Genomic DNA, 17,048 nt, shown 5'->3' with positions numbered 1-17,048 from the left:
CATACACAGTACTTAACGCGGAGGTTACTTTATTGCTTATGTACCGAAAATAACCTTTATCCAAGAGAATTAAGAAAGAAACATTCGTTTGAGGCATAATATTTCATTTTCATTGAATAAATTACCGGTCAGTACACGAAGTCCGAAAGACCTTCAGACCTTGGGAAAATACATGTTGTTTTTTTTAATTACTTTGGAATTGTATTGAATATGTGGTTAAGAAAATAACATCAGATATGAATTTTTAAAAGATTTTACTAGAAGTTTTGACCTTAGCCTTACAAACCTGTGTAACAATTGTGAAGTTGGAAGATGTAGAATGGATAGCAGAGACATATATCTCAGGTAATGCTTTTGTATTTAAATATAAACGCAGTGATGTGACTGAGAAAATGAATGCAAACAGTTATTCGTTAAAATAAAAGAAATTTTTTTTAGTAATTTCAATTGAGCGATCTCCACACAGCGTCTGTTTCTGACAACTTGTCAATTTGTTATCGTTCAATTATGTATTTTCTACCAGAAAATGTTATCAAATTTCATTTGGCTCTAAAAGACATAGAAGATTTTTACTTCATCTTTCAGGTTGTTATATTATTTGAATTATTTCTGTATCTCTTGGAGGTTTTCTGTGCATTCGTGGAAAAGTAATTGTTCACATTGAGAATTGGGAGGTTCTCGATATGGCTTTTATACTAAATCAAGAGATGTAAAATGCTTTAAAATCATCGGTTATCTCCCGATACGAGAGAATTTCGGTTTTTGCCATTTATTCGAACATAAATCTGGAAAATGGATGTTTATTAACACGTTCTTTGGTAGAGCAACAGTCGATAGTAGAGCAATTTTACTGAATGGAATTGTGTAAAAGGCTGTAATCTGACACAACCGTTTATCAAGCTGAAAATTTACCCGGGATACTGGCAGTGAATGAAATACGTTTGAATTTTATATTATTGTACTATTAAACAACAGTAAACTGATAGTGTAAAACACGCGTCAATGTATTTTTGAAGCTTTTTAAAATAATAGTAGTGAATATATCATAATGTGTTATTCATCAACTCTAATACGAATGCATAAAACAGTAAAGATGCTGCCCGTCAGTCCTTGTCATCATCCTAGGTACTTGCACAGAAGTTTAGTGACTTGTTCACCAATAAAATTGAATAACAGTTTTTTGCATATCCAGTCTGCTTGCGATTCAGTAGACTTAAATTGTACAGAGCATCAGGAAGTAGTGAACTGTTTTGTTGGTTTAGCTTTTGTAACAAAATAAATGTCTTTGTTTTTTTTTTTAGCTTTTGTAACAAAAGAAGAGGTAAAAGAAATCATACAAAAAAATCACCAAACAACCCCTGCGAACTTGATCCGTTACAAACATGGCTTTCAAAGAAATGTTTGTTGAACTGTTGCCGTTGATTACAAATATTATAATTCCACAACGGAAAAGAGTTTAAGAGTGCGAGGAAAAGACTTCTCTTTAAGTATCCAGGTCTTGAACAATCAAATATTCTCGAAATCTACAGGCCTGTGTACTGTCTCCATTGTTGCTTTTTAAAAACAAAATTGCAAAAGATAGTAGACGAGCTTCTGGAGCGGCACTTGAATGTAAACAAACGTCATGAGGGACTGCAATCCGCAAGCAGAAAGTTTTATTCAACTGAGAGCTGACATTCTCTTATCTTTCGACCAAACAGTCCACGTGCTAGTAGATCTGTCTTCAGCTTTCGACATGGCTGGCTCATAAAACACTTACAATGCCTCGAACATCATTTCCAAGTCACAGACAAAGCAATGCATGGATGACATCATATCTAAATGAACGGTATCAAAATATGAACACTGATGGTGAGGTGTCTACGCCTGTGTTGATGAAATACAGTGTGTCCCAAAGATCAGTACTGGTTCAAAAGAACTACTTCATGTACACCAAACCTGTGGGTGCCATATATAGACGTCATGGACTGTTTCATCTTTCTACACCGACGGCTCTCAATTATACCTGTACTGTGGCTAGAAGTGAGGCATTGAGCCGCGTTAAGGAGGTAGGTTACCTTCATATTTGTATGTGCGCATGTCCAACCGGAAGCTAACGTGACGATTTACGACGACGTTTACGACAAACTAAATGTGTTTGTATATTCATTCTTCTGAAAACAAATCATGAACCTGTCTCCGATCTGATGTTTTATGGTTGAATAATGCAGAAATAATGAATAAATTGCCGCAGAAACGCTTCAAAACAATGTTGTCTTAAAATGACGTCATTGGCGTCATGACGTTACGTGACAGTTACCGCGCAAAATTAATAGCTTTTACCTTGAAAGTACGTAATTCTCTGCATTTCCTTTATTTTAACTATTTTCAAATAACTATTATTTGCTGAAATATGTTTTATGAGTCTTTTGCTCTGAATAATAATCAATATTTTGATTCTTTTATGTACTTATACTGAAATGTTATGCGGAATGTAAAAAAATGGATGAAGGATACCAATGTTATTTGGAATATAGTTGGGTGAAAGGTTACTTGTTACGGCCATTTTCAAATAAAAAATAAAGCAGTTTGATTTGTAGTACCTATTTTTCAGGTTCCGTTGATAATTTGTTACTTATATACTAAAACTAAGATCTAAAATTGTTCAAATATCAGTAGAAAATTATGGTTTCTTGAATTGAATTGATGTTACCATGGAAACAACCTATGTATCTAAATGTAAAACTCAAAAGCGTTGACCCTGGTCTATTTAAGAAACACAGCTTCGGCTTTTTATTTTCATTTCAACAGTACCCATGAGAATAATAGCAGCACACTGAACGATTTTTCTATGAAAAATGCCAGACGAGGGGTACTGCTGTAAGTATTCTAAGCTGTGAAATTTGTTTGAATAAATGCAAATAACACGCAAATATAACTTACGTTAGAAATAGTATGTTTTAAAGGTACATTAACTGGAACAATAATCTTATTCAATATTTTTTGTAAGAAATTACGACAAAAAGCAAGATATAAGCTATTTTAAACATCTCTGTTGCCATGGTTACCTTAAACTTTAAGAAAAATAGGGTACCATGTAAAGTGCTTGGTATTTTGCTAAAAATATTACCCAAATATTCCATGTTGGTCATTAACAGAATGGCACTGAAGCCGTCGAAAACCCCTATTTTTATACATAGTTGTTTAAAAATGAGGGAAAATGCGTTACCATGGAAACACGAGCCCCGCGACATATACATTTTAAGCTTATATTAGAAAGCTAACGTGTAAACTAGTAAAATTATCAATTATGCAGACTTCTACGGATATCAATGAAACTAAAATACACTGAAAAGTGTTAAATATCCGTATTTTCCTTCTTCTTTCAATATGAAATACCTTTGGAGGGTCATGTTCTTCAAACCTGTATAACAATTGAACTTGAAGGGACAGAGACAAACGAATTTGAGATTGTAGCAGTTAAAACTTCATATTACACGAAATACAAAAAATGCTGCGGTTCAACTAATTTGAATTTACCCTTGTAACAAGGTACCCTACCTCCTTAAGGTGGTTTTGCTGCAATTGTCACTTGGATGCATAGCATCATGTTGAAGCTCAACGAAGAACAAACAGAAGTAATGCTGTTCACATCAAAGCATTACTCCATGAACATTGCAAACGTCTTGTTGAAGGTCGGTTTCTCTTTGGTTAAATAAACAAAATATGTTAGGAATCTTGGTGCAGAGTTAGACAACAACATGGATTTTGAACACCAGATCAACTCTCTGTAACGTACTTGAAATGCACAACTGTGCAGAATAGTACCAGCATCTTACCAGCGATGCCACAAAGTCCCTTGTCGATTGCTCGTTAATTTCATGGTCAGACTACTGTAATACCCTGTTAAATGGAGTTCCAAACAGCACACTTGTCTTGACAATTGCAATATGAACTGATAAATAATAATGATAATAATGATAATATAAGAAATAATATGAATGATGATGACGATGATGATGATGATGATGATGACGAAGTAATAATAATAATGAAAATAATAGCAAATAAAATCTGTAAAAAGATCCTTTGGAAGCAAAGAATGCAACCAAGAAGAATAATAGCAGACCCGATTTGATTGAGTCTGTCCATGAGAGGTAATGAAAATGTGCAACACCTCTCACGCCCCCTAGCACCTGCTTAAGCGGAACTCTATTACACATATGCTGAATGGACTCCAGGATCCCAAAGGACCAGAAAATACAACAACACTGAATAATAATAATTCAATCTATTTTTGATAGCTAGTATGACCGTTGATCTGAGGTTTCTGCTTAAACAAATATGGTGAACATTCTGAATAAAAATTGTAATTCAATAGGTAGCGTAAAATATGTATACAACTAACATATGTCATTATTAATTTTGCAAAACTGTACTGATGTCTCTTTCTAGAAATGCATTAATACAATGTTATTTAGCTCTAAAATATATGTCGAAATGCCTTTGTTTTCAATAAGCTGTCAGTGCATGTATGTTTATTTTTATGTTTTGTTGATATATGAATTTGTTCGCTTCAAGAGATTTTTGTATTACATTTAGATATATTTTACTAATAAGTAATTATACGTGTATGTTACATTATCTTTAATATGGTATATTGTGCTGTTAATGCTGGAGTGTTTAAGATTCTTTGTTATATTGGTTTGTTCACACGCCTGTACCAAATATTGTTTGACTCACAGAGCCTGTTTGACTTGTATTTGTAACACAGTTCATTTTGCGAACTTTTGCATTTGTATGCCTGCAAGCTTCTTTGTTACAATAAAAAAACTAAGATGTCTTTAATCAACAGTATATGAGGTACAATGTATATTTGTATCAAAACCTATTATGTTTAGATGAATTTTGTAGATGGCTTGAATAATTCAAAATGCCCTCCTGACAATTACCTAAGCCAATTCTTTCTGTTTTATGATGTTGATCACTTCAAGAACTGACTTGCCTGCGGTCATAAGGTTGCATAATTTGAAGACATTACTATCATATCATTCCCTAAAATATTTTTATCTTTATATATTTACCTAAAATGTATGAATTTTTCATCAAATGTATTTAATTTTACTAAATAATTAAGTTTGCATATAGAGCTACATTCATAATTAAATGTCATGCAGTCATGCAAAACAGCTGGCTTTGACAAATAACAAAAATAAAATAAATAAATAACAAGAGCTGTCTCCATAGGATGACACATGCCCCGATGGCACTTTGAATGAATAGTTATGGCCGATGTTAGAGTTTAGGACCTTTGACCTACGGACCTGGGTCTTGCGCGCGACACGCCGTCTTACTGTGCCACACATTCATGCGTAGTTATCTTAAAATCCATGCATGAATGACAAAGATATGGACCGGACATGCCCATCATTGCACTATCATGAAATATGACCTTTAACGTCTAAGTGTGACCCTGACTTTTGAGCTACGGACCTGGGTCTTGCGCGCGACACGTCGTCTTACTGTAGTACACATTCATGCCAAATAACTTTAAAATCCATGCATGAATGACAAAGATATGGACCGGACACGCCCATCAATGCACTATCATGAAATATGAAATTTAACGTCTAAGTGTGACCTTGACCTTTGAGCTACAAACCTGGGTCTTGCGCGCGACACGTCGTCTTACTGTGCCACACAATTATGCGTAGTTACTTGAAAATCCATCCATGGATGACAAAGATATGGACCGGACACGCCCATCAATGCACTATCATGAAAAATGACCTTTAACGTCTAATTGTGACCTTGACCTTTGAGCTACGGACCTGTGTCTTGCGCGCGACACGTCGTCTTACTGTGGTACACATTCATGCCAAGTTATTTGAAAATCCATCCATGGATGACAAAGATATAGACCGGACACGAAAATTGCGGACAGACCGACAGACGGACAGACGGTTCAGAAACTATATGCCTTCCTTCGGGAGCATAAAAATAAAAAAGCTGCCATAATTTTGTGGTAAATACACACTTATACTTATCTATACATGTAATTAGCGTGTGTTTTTTAAACCTAAAGCATAGTACTGTTAATACACGTAAATTTGTTAATTTTATGTTTAAATACACTATATGAAGTAACGTTTATGTTTTTAAATAATTATGAAATTTGGATCTAATATACCTTTAAAGTGTTTTGTGCTCGCCCAATAAACTGAATATATTTAAACCAATATTGTGGGTTAGTGGACTTCCTGTGGCATGTGCGTGTTCGTTTGTACTGCAAGGTACTTTGTCGTAATTGGTCTTGTGTATTGTGGTGGTGATTTAATTCGTATAAATTCTCTCTACTATATAATGATTTATAATGCGAACTTGCATCCTAGCGGAAAGTCAACTGTTCTGAATTTAATAATATCCATTATGCAAACTATCTATACATATTCAATGTATCCAGTTAACTTTCAGAGAGATAAATTATAGCTTCTCTTGTCCCAATCAGTCAAAAAGACTAAAATGTCACTACTGATTTGTGAGACATGAAAACAGAGGTTTGATTATATATGCAAATATTGAACCAGTACGAATGTGTAGTACAATTCGGGCGTATATATAAAGCAGCATCGAATCTAATCTTATGGGTAAGTGGACTTGCTGTGGCATGTGCGTGTTCGTTTGTATTGTTAGGCGCTTTGCCGATTTAAGGTATTCATTAAATGTGCGTCCTTTTGGTTAGTTTGTATATATACCATCAGTCAAGAAATTCTACAGTGTTTCACGAAAATACAGAAAATAAACGTGTTATTTTCGGGAGAAGTAGTACCGACTTATTAAATTTTCTGCCCACTGCTTCTGTACAAATATCTACAAAGTGTGCAGACATAAAGTGCAAAGTTAGATTTCAGAAAGCCATAAATGACAGCCTTTATCAATTGTTTTCAACTATTTTGTCATCTAAGACAGAAATATGCCTCCCACGGGAACGTTCAACACGTAGTATGCGGACGTTAAGAATTAGATACCCAACAATTTGTTAATACATCAAGACACTAATGAAAACTTATGACCCCCGTGCTTCAAAACAGTAACCTGATTTTACTAGAATGCGATAACAGATTTCTCGTTTGAAAAGAAAATGTAAAATCACACCATTTGAATACAAATGATTTTGTCGAAATGTTTTGTTATGAGGTATAGGGTCGTTTTGTCGCTGGTAATCATTTCCGAGCCAGATTGACGAACCCAGAGGATAACATTCATGTACTTTGTGTTTCTCATAAAGTTATCAATTTTCCGGAGACAGCTTATATACACAAAGAGAAATATAAGTGTATTTTATGTTTAAAACAAAACTATCAATTGAAACTGCAATAATTCTTAGACAAAAAAGGAGGCGATTCTAGATTTAAAAAAGTATCTATCTAATTTTCCTCTGGCAAGATCTTAATGTCAACCAAAAGGGTCAAACACATTAGAATATGCAATAAAATCAAAGCAATACGTTAATTAAAATTTATTTGAATTTGAAACTTGATTGACACTTTGCATTAATAAAGTAAGATATTTGTAGACCGGTCCATATGCTATGTACTAAATACATATTAATTTTGTTAATAAGGTCAGTCTTAAAATAGGGGATTTAAAAAAAACCTACCAATACATAGCCATGCGCATCTTAAAAACATTACCACAGCATCAAATTCCCGTCATTGAACTAAGCGAACTTAGGGCATTTAATATTGAAAGACTTCAGTCGCTTAATTTCCAAAATGCTTCTGTGGCTATTTGGAGTATTTTAAAAGCATTTAGACCAGCAATCAAGCTATAGACCGATCAAATACATGTAATTATTGACCGACGGTACATATTGGGAGGTATGTAATAAAAAGGGTCATCTAATATGGAAAAAGCAGCTTTAACCTCCACCCCCGCTACCAACTCAGTAGAGTGAGTGCAGATCTCAGGATTACGAATCGTGAATCCAATCCCCAGGCGAGCCGTATACTGTCCGTGACGAATTGGTGAAGGTAGAGTTTCTGAAGTCATTTCATTCTCCATCTCTGGTTATAATGGAGACGATTGCATTTACTTGCAGAGAACAGGTAAATACTGGTACAGAATCTAGGGACATTAGTTAGGTTAACTGTCCGCCGTTACATTGAAAAAGAGCCCTGAACCAAAATCCAACAAAAATATGCTTCATTTTATATGCATTTTCTACATCAAAGTTCACAGGAGTATGGAAAACCTGATTTTGATTTTATTTCATCCCTGACAGATGTGGCTTGAGGAGTACTCTCAGTTATACAGTAATAGAATTCCGCTTTAGCCGGTGCTAGGGGGCGTGAGGGGTGTTGCATATTTCATTACCTCTCATGAACAGACTCAATCAAACCAAGCCTGCTTTTATTTTGCTTGGTTGCATTCTGTGCTTCCAAAGGATCTTAAAACAGATTTTACTGATTAGAAATTCTCCTAAATTTCTACTTCTTTTTTGTTAATTCGTTCAAGAACAATCGTGCACATTAAAATTGAGAGGCTCTCTATAGCTATCATGCTAAATCAAGAGATATAAAACGCTTTAAAATCATCTGTTATGCACCAAGAGAAGTTTAGTTTTTTGCCATTTATTCGAACGTAAATCAAGAAAATGAGAGTTTATTGTCAAGTTCTCTGGAAGAGCAACAGTCGATAGAGCACGTTCACTGGTTGAATGAAATTATTCTGATGTTTCTGTTGTAATCCAACAAAAGCGATTTATCAACCTGAAAACTTTATAATACCTTCTTATAAGCTATATTTAATAAATACAATTACAAGAGTATTGCTACTGGTTTAACATTTTTACAGTTATTGACACCGCATTATGAAATATGAGATTTCATTTTAAACAATGCTACAGCATTTGCGAGATAAAATATATCACATCGATTATCTTGCATAAACACATCTCTGCACATTAAACGCCACCCCTTACTTTGCAATAAGTAAATTTTAAATTACTTATTTGAACGTGTGAAAGGTATTTGCTTATTCATCTGATCCAAAGTATTTGCACTTTTGTTATGCAGGTTTTACTTATTGGCGATATTCAGCACCTCTTTTACTTTTGAACGTATCACACAATCATATCGATAGTGTCCAACAATTTATCCACAAGAGATTTATATATTCATCCGTGGCAACAAATAAATCAAATGCATAGAAAGAACAAAGAAATATGTTATAAATAAGTTAGAAATATAGTTAAATACATGTATATATCATATAGAATATGTTGGGATCAGAACATCACGGAAAGGCTTAGTCGATCCTCTCAGTCGATTACTACTGTACGCTGTCGTAAACAATCATAGTGATGAATACTTCTTTTACGGTTTGAAGCTATAATGTTCTCACAATAAAGTTGTAGAGAGGTGGTCGCAACAGAATACCTATCAAATCAAATACAAATGCATGAAATGTTCACGAATATACATATAAGATGAGGGTCGAGACAGAGACTAAATTTTGGTCTCCATATTACATATAAACATATACTTTGCTGCCCTTTGCATTCCCTTAGAAACATATTCAGTGCGAATAACAACTTCTTAAGTTCGTCTATTTGCCAAAGTTTGGTCATTACTTAACACAGGAGAAAATATTATTTAATCCGTTGTTTATGAGTACCTCCCTTTATGAATCTAACTGTAAAATAACTGCATGCACAATACTGAAATTAATGCTTTTTCATCTAAAGGAATTAACGTTCAAATATGGCAATTAAGTAAATCTTTGGCTGCAAATATCCGTAAAAATTCAGCTATAACAATTGTTGCATGCACAGTTTTGTTCATTAAGTTGCGTAATTAATATTGACTGTTGCTCTAACAGAAATGCTGATAATTAGAGCCAATTTTTTTGAAATATGCTCATTTAAAAGCAAAAACTGAAATTTCAATTGGGACTTAAAAGCTTTGAAGCGTTTTTTTTTTATTTCACTTGCTCTGGCATAATGACAATAATCCCTGATTCTCAAAATGATTTTCTCTTGATTTCTTCAAATGAATAAAACAAACAAGAAATCCAAAAGAAATTATCCGAAGTTAAAGCCAAAGACTGAAGTTGTTTATCTTATTCTGTAAACAAATTCAGAGACATTGTTTTCTTCCATTATCAGTCCACAAAAACCTGAGTATATTTACATGAAAATGTATCAATGATTTTCATGTAGGAAGCATATTTCCTGAGAACAACTGAAATAGAAATATCTCAGTTACAATTCAATCAAGGCAATCACTTCTTGTAATTTAATTGCTGATAGGAGTGTGATGTCAGGCCTGCACTTTTTAATTTCAGTTACATATAACCGGTCACCGTGGCCCAGTGGTTAAGGCGTCCGCCTCGGGATCGGCAGGTCGAAGGTTCGAGCCCCATAGGGAGCGTTCGTCCGGGGAATGTTTGTCATGGGACTCGTTCCGAAAAGGCCGGTTCGTGAGCCGCGAGCTAGTTAAATGAATGGTTACCGACTTCTATCCACCTGGCGCCTGGTATAGTGGTAGGAGTTGGGAGGTAATTGGTACGCACAATAAAGGTGTCTCATAAGCCAAATTGGCTGGCCCTTTCAAAAGGGGTGACACTATAATAAACAAGACCTTTACCTTTATAGCGAAACAAATTGTTGAAAACTAACGTGTTTTAAAGCAGTTTATTCTGCATGATTATAGTTGTTGATTTTGTTTCATTTTAGCGTCCAAACTTCATAACTTTGAACATTCATCGGCGCAGAAAGGTAGAAATAAATATAAACGTGATCGATGTTTCTCTTCCTATGAAAATCATAATAACTTACATACTTTTTCCTCAGTGGCTGCCTTGCTTGATCAAATGGCTGAATCAAATTTTGTGGTGAATGTATTTTCAGAAATTAAATGCTAAGTGTGAAAATGTAGGGAATCACATTGGTAACATGTGTAGATAACAGCACCAACATCACGTCTTTTTAAAATCATACATAGAAAGTTTAGATTAAGAGAAAACTCTAAAGTCTATTATTTATTGTAAAACATTGTATTACAGAGTTCAAAAACCGTGCCATCAGGTTCATACAAGCAAAACAAAACGAAACTCAAATATTCACAAATTCTGTCTTAGTTACTTCAGTAACACAACGCTTAACTACGTAACTATGATGCGTCCGAGTAGCCATAAGTCGTCATACTGCCGAACTTGTGAACATCTTTCAAATTTAGAACGGTCATACAAAAATGTACTAGGATTTAGCTTAATAGATGTTTTTGGGAAGTTGCAAATTCATTCTACTTTTTAGAGTTTGGAGTCAGTGAATTTTCCAGCAAAGTACAAAATTAAACTTGTCATTTACGGGAAAGTATTTTACTGAATTGCTTAATTTTCTTCCCACTACTGCTGTAAAATTGTGTGTAGGAATAAAATGCAATGTAAGAATTCAGACAACAGTAAATGACAGCCTTTAACAACTGTTTTCCTAGTGTTTTTCAGCTGTAAGACAGAAATATCTCTCCCTTGGGAACGCTCAACACGTAGGAAGCAAGCGTTGACGATTAAAATCTGCACAATTAGCAAAATACACCATGACAGTAATAGAAATTTATTACCCTTTATCAGAAGGTTTCTAGAGTGCAACAGTGACTTATTCATCCTATAACAATAAAACAGACATTGTCACAAGACGGTATTGTGTTTTACACGATAGTTCATAAAAAGAGACAGATGGAAGGACCGGAAGTAAAACGTTCATTCAATTAGGGTGTGTCATAAAAATAATGAACGGGGAAACGAATTCAATTGTACAGTGTTTTGACAATCTTTCACTGATTCTTCGGAGGAAATGTGTTATCATGTCTTCAAACAAATATAGTAAATATAAATACAGACATGGCAAACTGTAGAACACTTTATTATGTAGTAAAACAATACAGCAATGATAACAAAAATGCATAGTTACCTCTGCTTATAGCATTACTGTGGGAACCGAGTAATTAAAATCGCTGACTTCGAATCACTTCCCTCTCATCGATGTGGATTCGAAACCTCGCTTTCGGTATAAAATTCATTCATGCATGTGAAGAAGCCATCCAGTCGGCTACGGAAAACCGATTGTTCTACCCGAGTACCCGCTCTTGTCTGAAGTAATGCCCAGACGGAAACCTTGGTACTCTCCACTATTCATACCTAACAAGTCGCCTTATGACCTACATTTGGGTCATTACTGTATATCAATAAGAAAAAAAACTGTCATGATGACCTTCCTAAAAATAGGTTTCGAACCGCAGCGGTTAGAGGCAAGTGAATAGAAGTCAGCGGCATTAACCACCCGCCTATGGAGACCCTTTTGTCATTTGTACTCCACCTTTATTCTTACAGTGAAGTTGGCAATTACCTGTGGAATAAATCAGGTTCAGGTATTGTATAATCACCCCTTGGATATGGTGCCTGCTTTTTAATTTTGCCTTTTGGCAGTTTCTGTGATATGCAGGCTTCATAACCCAGATCCCCTTTCTAAATTCCAGTTTGTTTAGTTCTGCCCATTGTTTTCTCGTTTAGGGCAAACCCATTATTTTAAATGGGGACCATATGCCGCTTTCCCATGTGCACCGCCGTATGAACACATCTACGGATATCTCAAAAATATTTTTATACTTGTAGCATGTGTAAATGTTGAGTTCTGCTGAACCCGGAGGTAGAGGGCGTGGACGGTAGCATGCATTCACACTACCGGCCATGAACAGGCTCAATCAAACCGAGCCTGCAACATTTTCTTTTTGCCAGGTTATTTCAAAATCCTCTCATGGCAGAATTATGGACTGAACAAGAAGTGTGACGGACGGACGGATGGGAGGACTGACGGAAGCACGCAGCCCATTTCTAAGCCCCATTTTTCTTCGAAAAGGGCAGTGGAAAACTAAAGTTAAGAAGCTCCTTACTCCTTTCAAGAGTATTTAATACAATCCATAATAGTAGCCAAAATATATAATGAAAGTCAGAGTAAGAACTTTCTCATTTATCAGATGTTTAATTGTACAGTCATTCATTCTGAATAAAACCCTTACTAGCCGGATTTAATATTTGAGATGAAAAAAACTGCTGCGTCTATCACCAAGTGGAAACATAATCATTATATTTTTACTTTTCTGAATCCGCGGCCTACAGATAACGTTTAAAATGATATAAAAAAGACTTGAATGAATCAAACTTGTAATTATATAACGAATCCTGAGAAACCCGTGGCTACTTGTAAAAGCCATAAATTGTTCATTATTTCCCAAGTCTGTAATTTTTTTCAAACTAGAAATGATAGCTTCGGGAGATTTGAGAAAATATTTAACTGTGTCTTTCCCTATTATAGACATCAACGACCATTTTACAGCCTACTTATTTTGCACAAGAACATTCAAGATAATTAAGCAGTTTCTTACGACGGCGTCGTGTGATCAGGGGACATTTTCTTTAGATAAGATGAATTTCGCAGATGGTTCTTATAATTCAAAAGGTCCTTTTGTTGGATACCTGACAATTATCCAAGTCGTTTCCACCTTTATGATGGTCATGATTATTTCCTAGAGAGTTAAACATTAACGTTGCCTGTGGCTGTAATGTTGCGTTTGGAGATTTTACATATATTCAAGTGTTATTAATTTTGCACAAATATCTTAATATTGTTATTTATTTATGCTTAGAATATGTGATATGTGAGTCTATGTACCTGAGTATTCCCGATCTTGTTGATTCTGTCTGCTGGTTTTGTGGTGCTTTAAATTTTGTGTTGTGTACTTTACAGACGCAATATCATAAACATGAAACCTGATGTCTGAGTCAACAAATACATGGAATTTCAATAGGTAAAATATCTGTATAGGTTAGATAGTGTCTGATTGTATTCAGGATGATCTTCCAACTGAGGAAAGAATTTATTACGTCTGAAATGTTGAAAAACAACCATAACTTGGGCGTTATGCAACTTCCTCTTAATTTCCAGTCTCCTACGATATTGATTTATTATCTGTTGAAGACTGATTTATGTTAGGTATTGCTTACTTTTGTAAACAACTCGTATTTTAAATATTGCTCAAGAATTCTTACTGAGTAGTTACAGATTTACTTATGCTAATGTAATCGGCAGAAATTAAGTTATCCATTGGCTGAAAATATCCGTACATTTTTCAAGTTTGAAAGATTGTTGCTAGCACTATTACGTTCAAGAAAATTGCGCAAATATCGACTGTTGCTCTATAAGAGATGCTGATAATGAGCCCCCTCTGTCTTGATTAATGTTCGATTAAACGCCAAAAAATGTTTTAAATTCTTTTAGACGCTAAATTGGTTTTAAATCGTTTTTGTTTCGCTTGCTCATAACGTGGGCTTTCTAATATTTATCGAATGGCCAAACCAAGCGAAAACAAACGACAGAAATTATCTTTAAGACTATAACAGAGAATGCTCGTTTAAAACTTACAGAATAACCAATTTTAGATATACTATTTTCTTCTATGAATATTGTACAAACAGCAGTGGCAAGGAGCCAGTGAGTGAAGTTACGTTTCCAGAACGAAACCTTATTCAGTTTAGACGCCGATAAATGATTTTCGTTTTGCAAATATTTCTTTTTATAAACTGACGGAAACTTAAATATATCCAATACCCACATTTCATTAAAAAGATAATTTTTGGGTACTAACTTTAAATATAGAAAATCCATATCACAGGAATTAAACTTGGCTAAGATACAATGTGTATAATTATTGTTAGGGGTCTTCGACAGATCTACTGCTTCTAATTTAAAAAAAGAAAAGAAAACATAGTTCTAATCTAATGAAAAAAGTGTGAAAAAGTGTATAAAGCATTGCTAGCTATACATTTCACATGTTTTTCAGATATCACATCGTGATTTTCATTTTTCGTGTGTCGTTAAAAATTTATAAGTTTATAAGAACCAACACAAACATGTACATGATCGGATGGGCTTAATTGATGTTTTTTTTTTCTGTTAATAAAAGAAATAACACCATCGAGGTAAACTTTGTCTGAACTGTTGCCATTCTGGTTGAAATTTTTGAAGTCCATAAGACAGAACTGCCAAAATTATTTATGAAATATCATGTAGTACATGTAATTTTAACTAAAGACTCCACTCTTGATATTTACTGGAATACGAGAATTGATTTTTTTTGCAGTTTGCTCATCGGGTGATTATGTTTATACAGGTGAACGAAACTAAAAGGGTACGTCTTATAGGGTCAGGCTTTTGGTGAAGCAGTGTTCATGCGTTCCTATAAAGACATTACGTAGAACAAGCAACGGAAAGTAATTGATACAAGGAGCATCAACCAACAACCAAATATGTTACATTGCGAACACATTAAGTAGAACAAGCAATGGAAAGTAATTTGATACAAGGAGCATTAACCAACAACCAAATCTGTAACAGAGAAAACTGTTACTGTAAGTAAACAAGCAATGGGGTGTAATTTGATACAAGGAGCATTAACAAACGGCCTTTGTTACTTTTTATCCATCTCTAAAATTTATTCTTTGCTTATCCTTTTTGTTTGCATGCCAGCAGCTTGAAACCAACGACATACATAACAGCGTACAAATCCAAGGTAATACAGAATTTAACTTGCAATTTAAAGCACAAAGCTTTACAGATTGATTTCATTATCTGCTCACTGCTGCTGTAATCTCTTTCCATTATGTGCAGACATAAAAGAAAACTACGGTTTCAGACAACAGTAAATGACAACTCTAAAATTCTTCCAATGTTTTGTCATCTGAGAGACAGAAGCATGTATCCCACGGGAATGCTCAACATGTAGAAACAAGCGTTACGATTAATTGCTGAACAATTAGACAAATACATCACGACAGTAATGAAAACTTATGCCCGCTGCACCTCGAAACGGTATCAGTAGGTAGCTTTATCTTTTGAAATGAATTATGTAACAATGTTCCATTTGCATACATCAGATTTTGCCACAAGGTGGTATTGTGAGTTAAACGATCGTTTCGTCCTTTGTGTTTGTTTTGTAAAATAAAAGTGCCAGATGGACGGATAGAGACGATAACAACAGTTTACGCTATTCTGAGTGTCATAAAGTACATTATCTGATCAAAAGATAGTAAAATATCTGAAACACGTTAAGTATGTAGTTAAAAGCAAAATAATGATTAGTTGTCTGGATTTCGAAGCTCTTTGTATACACGTGTATATGCATGTCGACCATTTAATTTTGACAAATCCGGCAAATAGACTGCACTGCTTATCCATGAAATAAGTAAAGAGCCTTTATGGTATTAAGCAAACTTGAGGCATATAATTTATTCATTTGAAAAAAGAAAAACAACAACGAATCTTTGCAGCTCAACCAGACACGTTCCTTTCATGTAAGAGTGTATGAGAGACACAGTTTTACCACTGCTATTGATACCTGTGTTATCAGTAACTCTTTTCGGGACGTAAGTTTTGTTACTCTTAAAGCTTATGCCGCAAAATTAATTATATCTGATTCGCAATGCTCTTTCATGAATACAATTAGTTGACAAACATTAATCATGGTACTTACGATGTTTTTAGTCCGTTTTGTTACCATATCTTTGATAACAAAACTGAATATGTTCGAAATCGGACAATTATAAGGTCGGTTTTATTAATAACCAACATGACGTAATATTCCAGGAGTCGTGGTGTACGCTTTTGCTATTTTTACGGCATTTCACATAAAACCAGAAGCTTTGCACCACTCGTATGCCAAACTACAATACAAATCTTCTTCCGTAGTCCTATGGAGAGCAATAATTTATCCATGCTGTTACATTTTGAGTTCTATATCTCAGCATTTATTTAATAATAATTAGTTAAAACGCTATCACTAATCGTATGCAAAACCCCGTAAGCAGTAATGTCTACGTACGATGTTCTGTTCTGTGAAATATGCTAAATGTTTAATTATCAAGATATTCATAAAATTACTAATTTGGAAGAGCCTCTGTTTGGACATGACGCCTCTTGAGTCATTTTTCGCGTAAAGGGACAAACCCACACA

Source organism: Mercenaria mercenaria, chromosome 6 (genome assembly GCF_021730395.1).
Source record: "Mercenaria mercenaria strain notata chromosome 6, MADL_Memer_1, whole genome shotgun sequence".
Classification (NCBI taxonomy): Eukaryota; Metazoa; Mollusca; class Bivalvia; order Venerida; family Veneridae; genus Mercenaria; species Mercenaria mercenaria.
The sequence above is the reverse complement of the archived record's forward strand: the minus strand, read 5'-3'. Positions refer to the sequence as shown.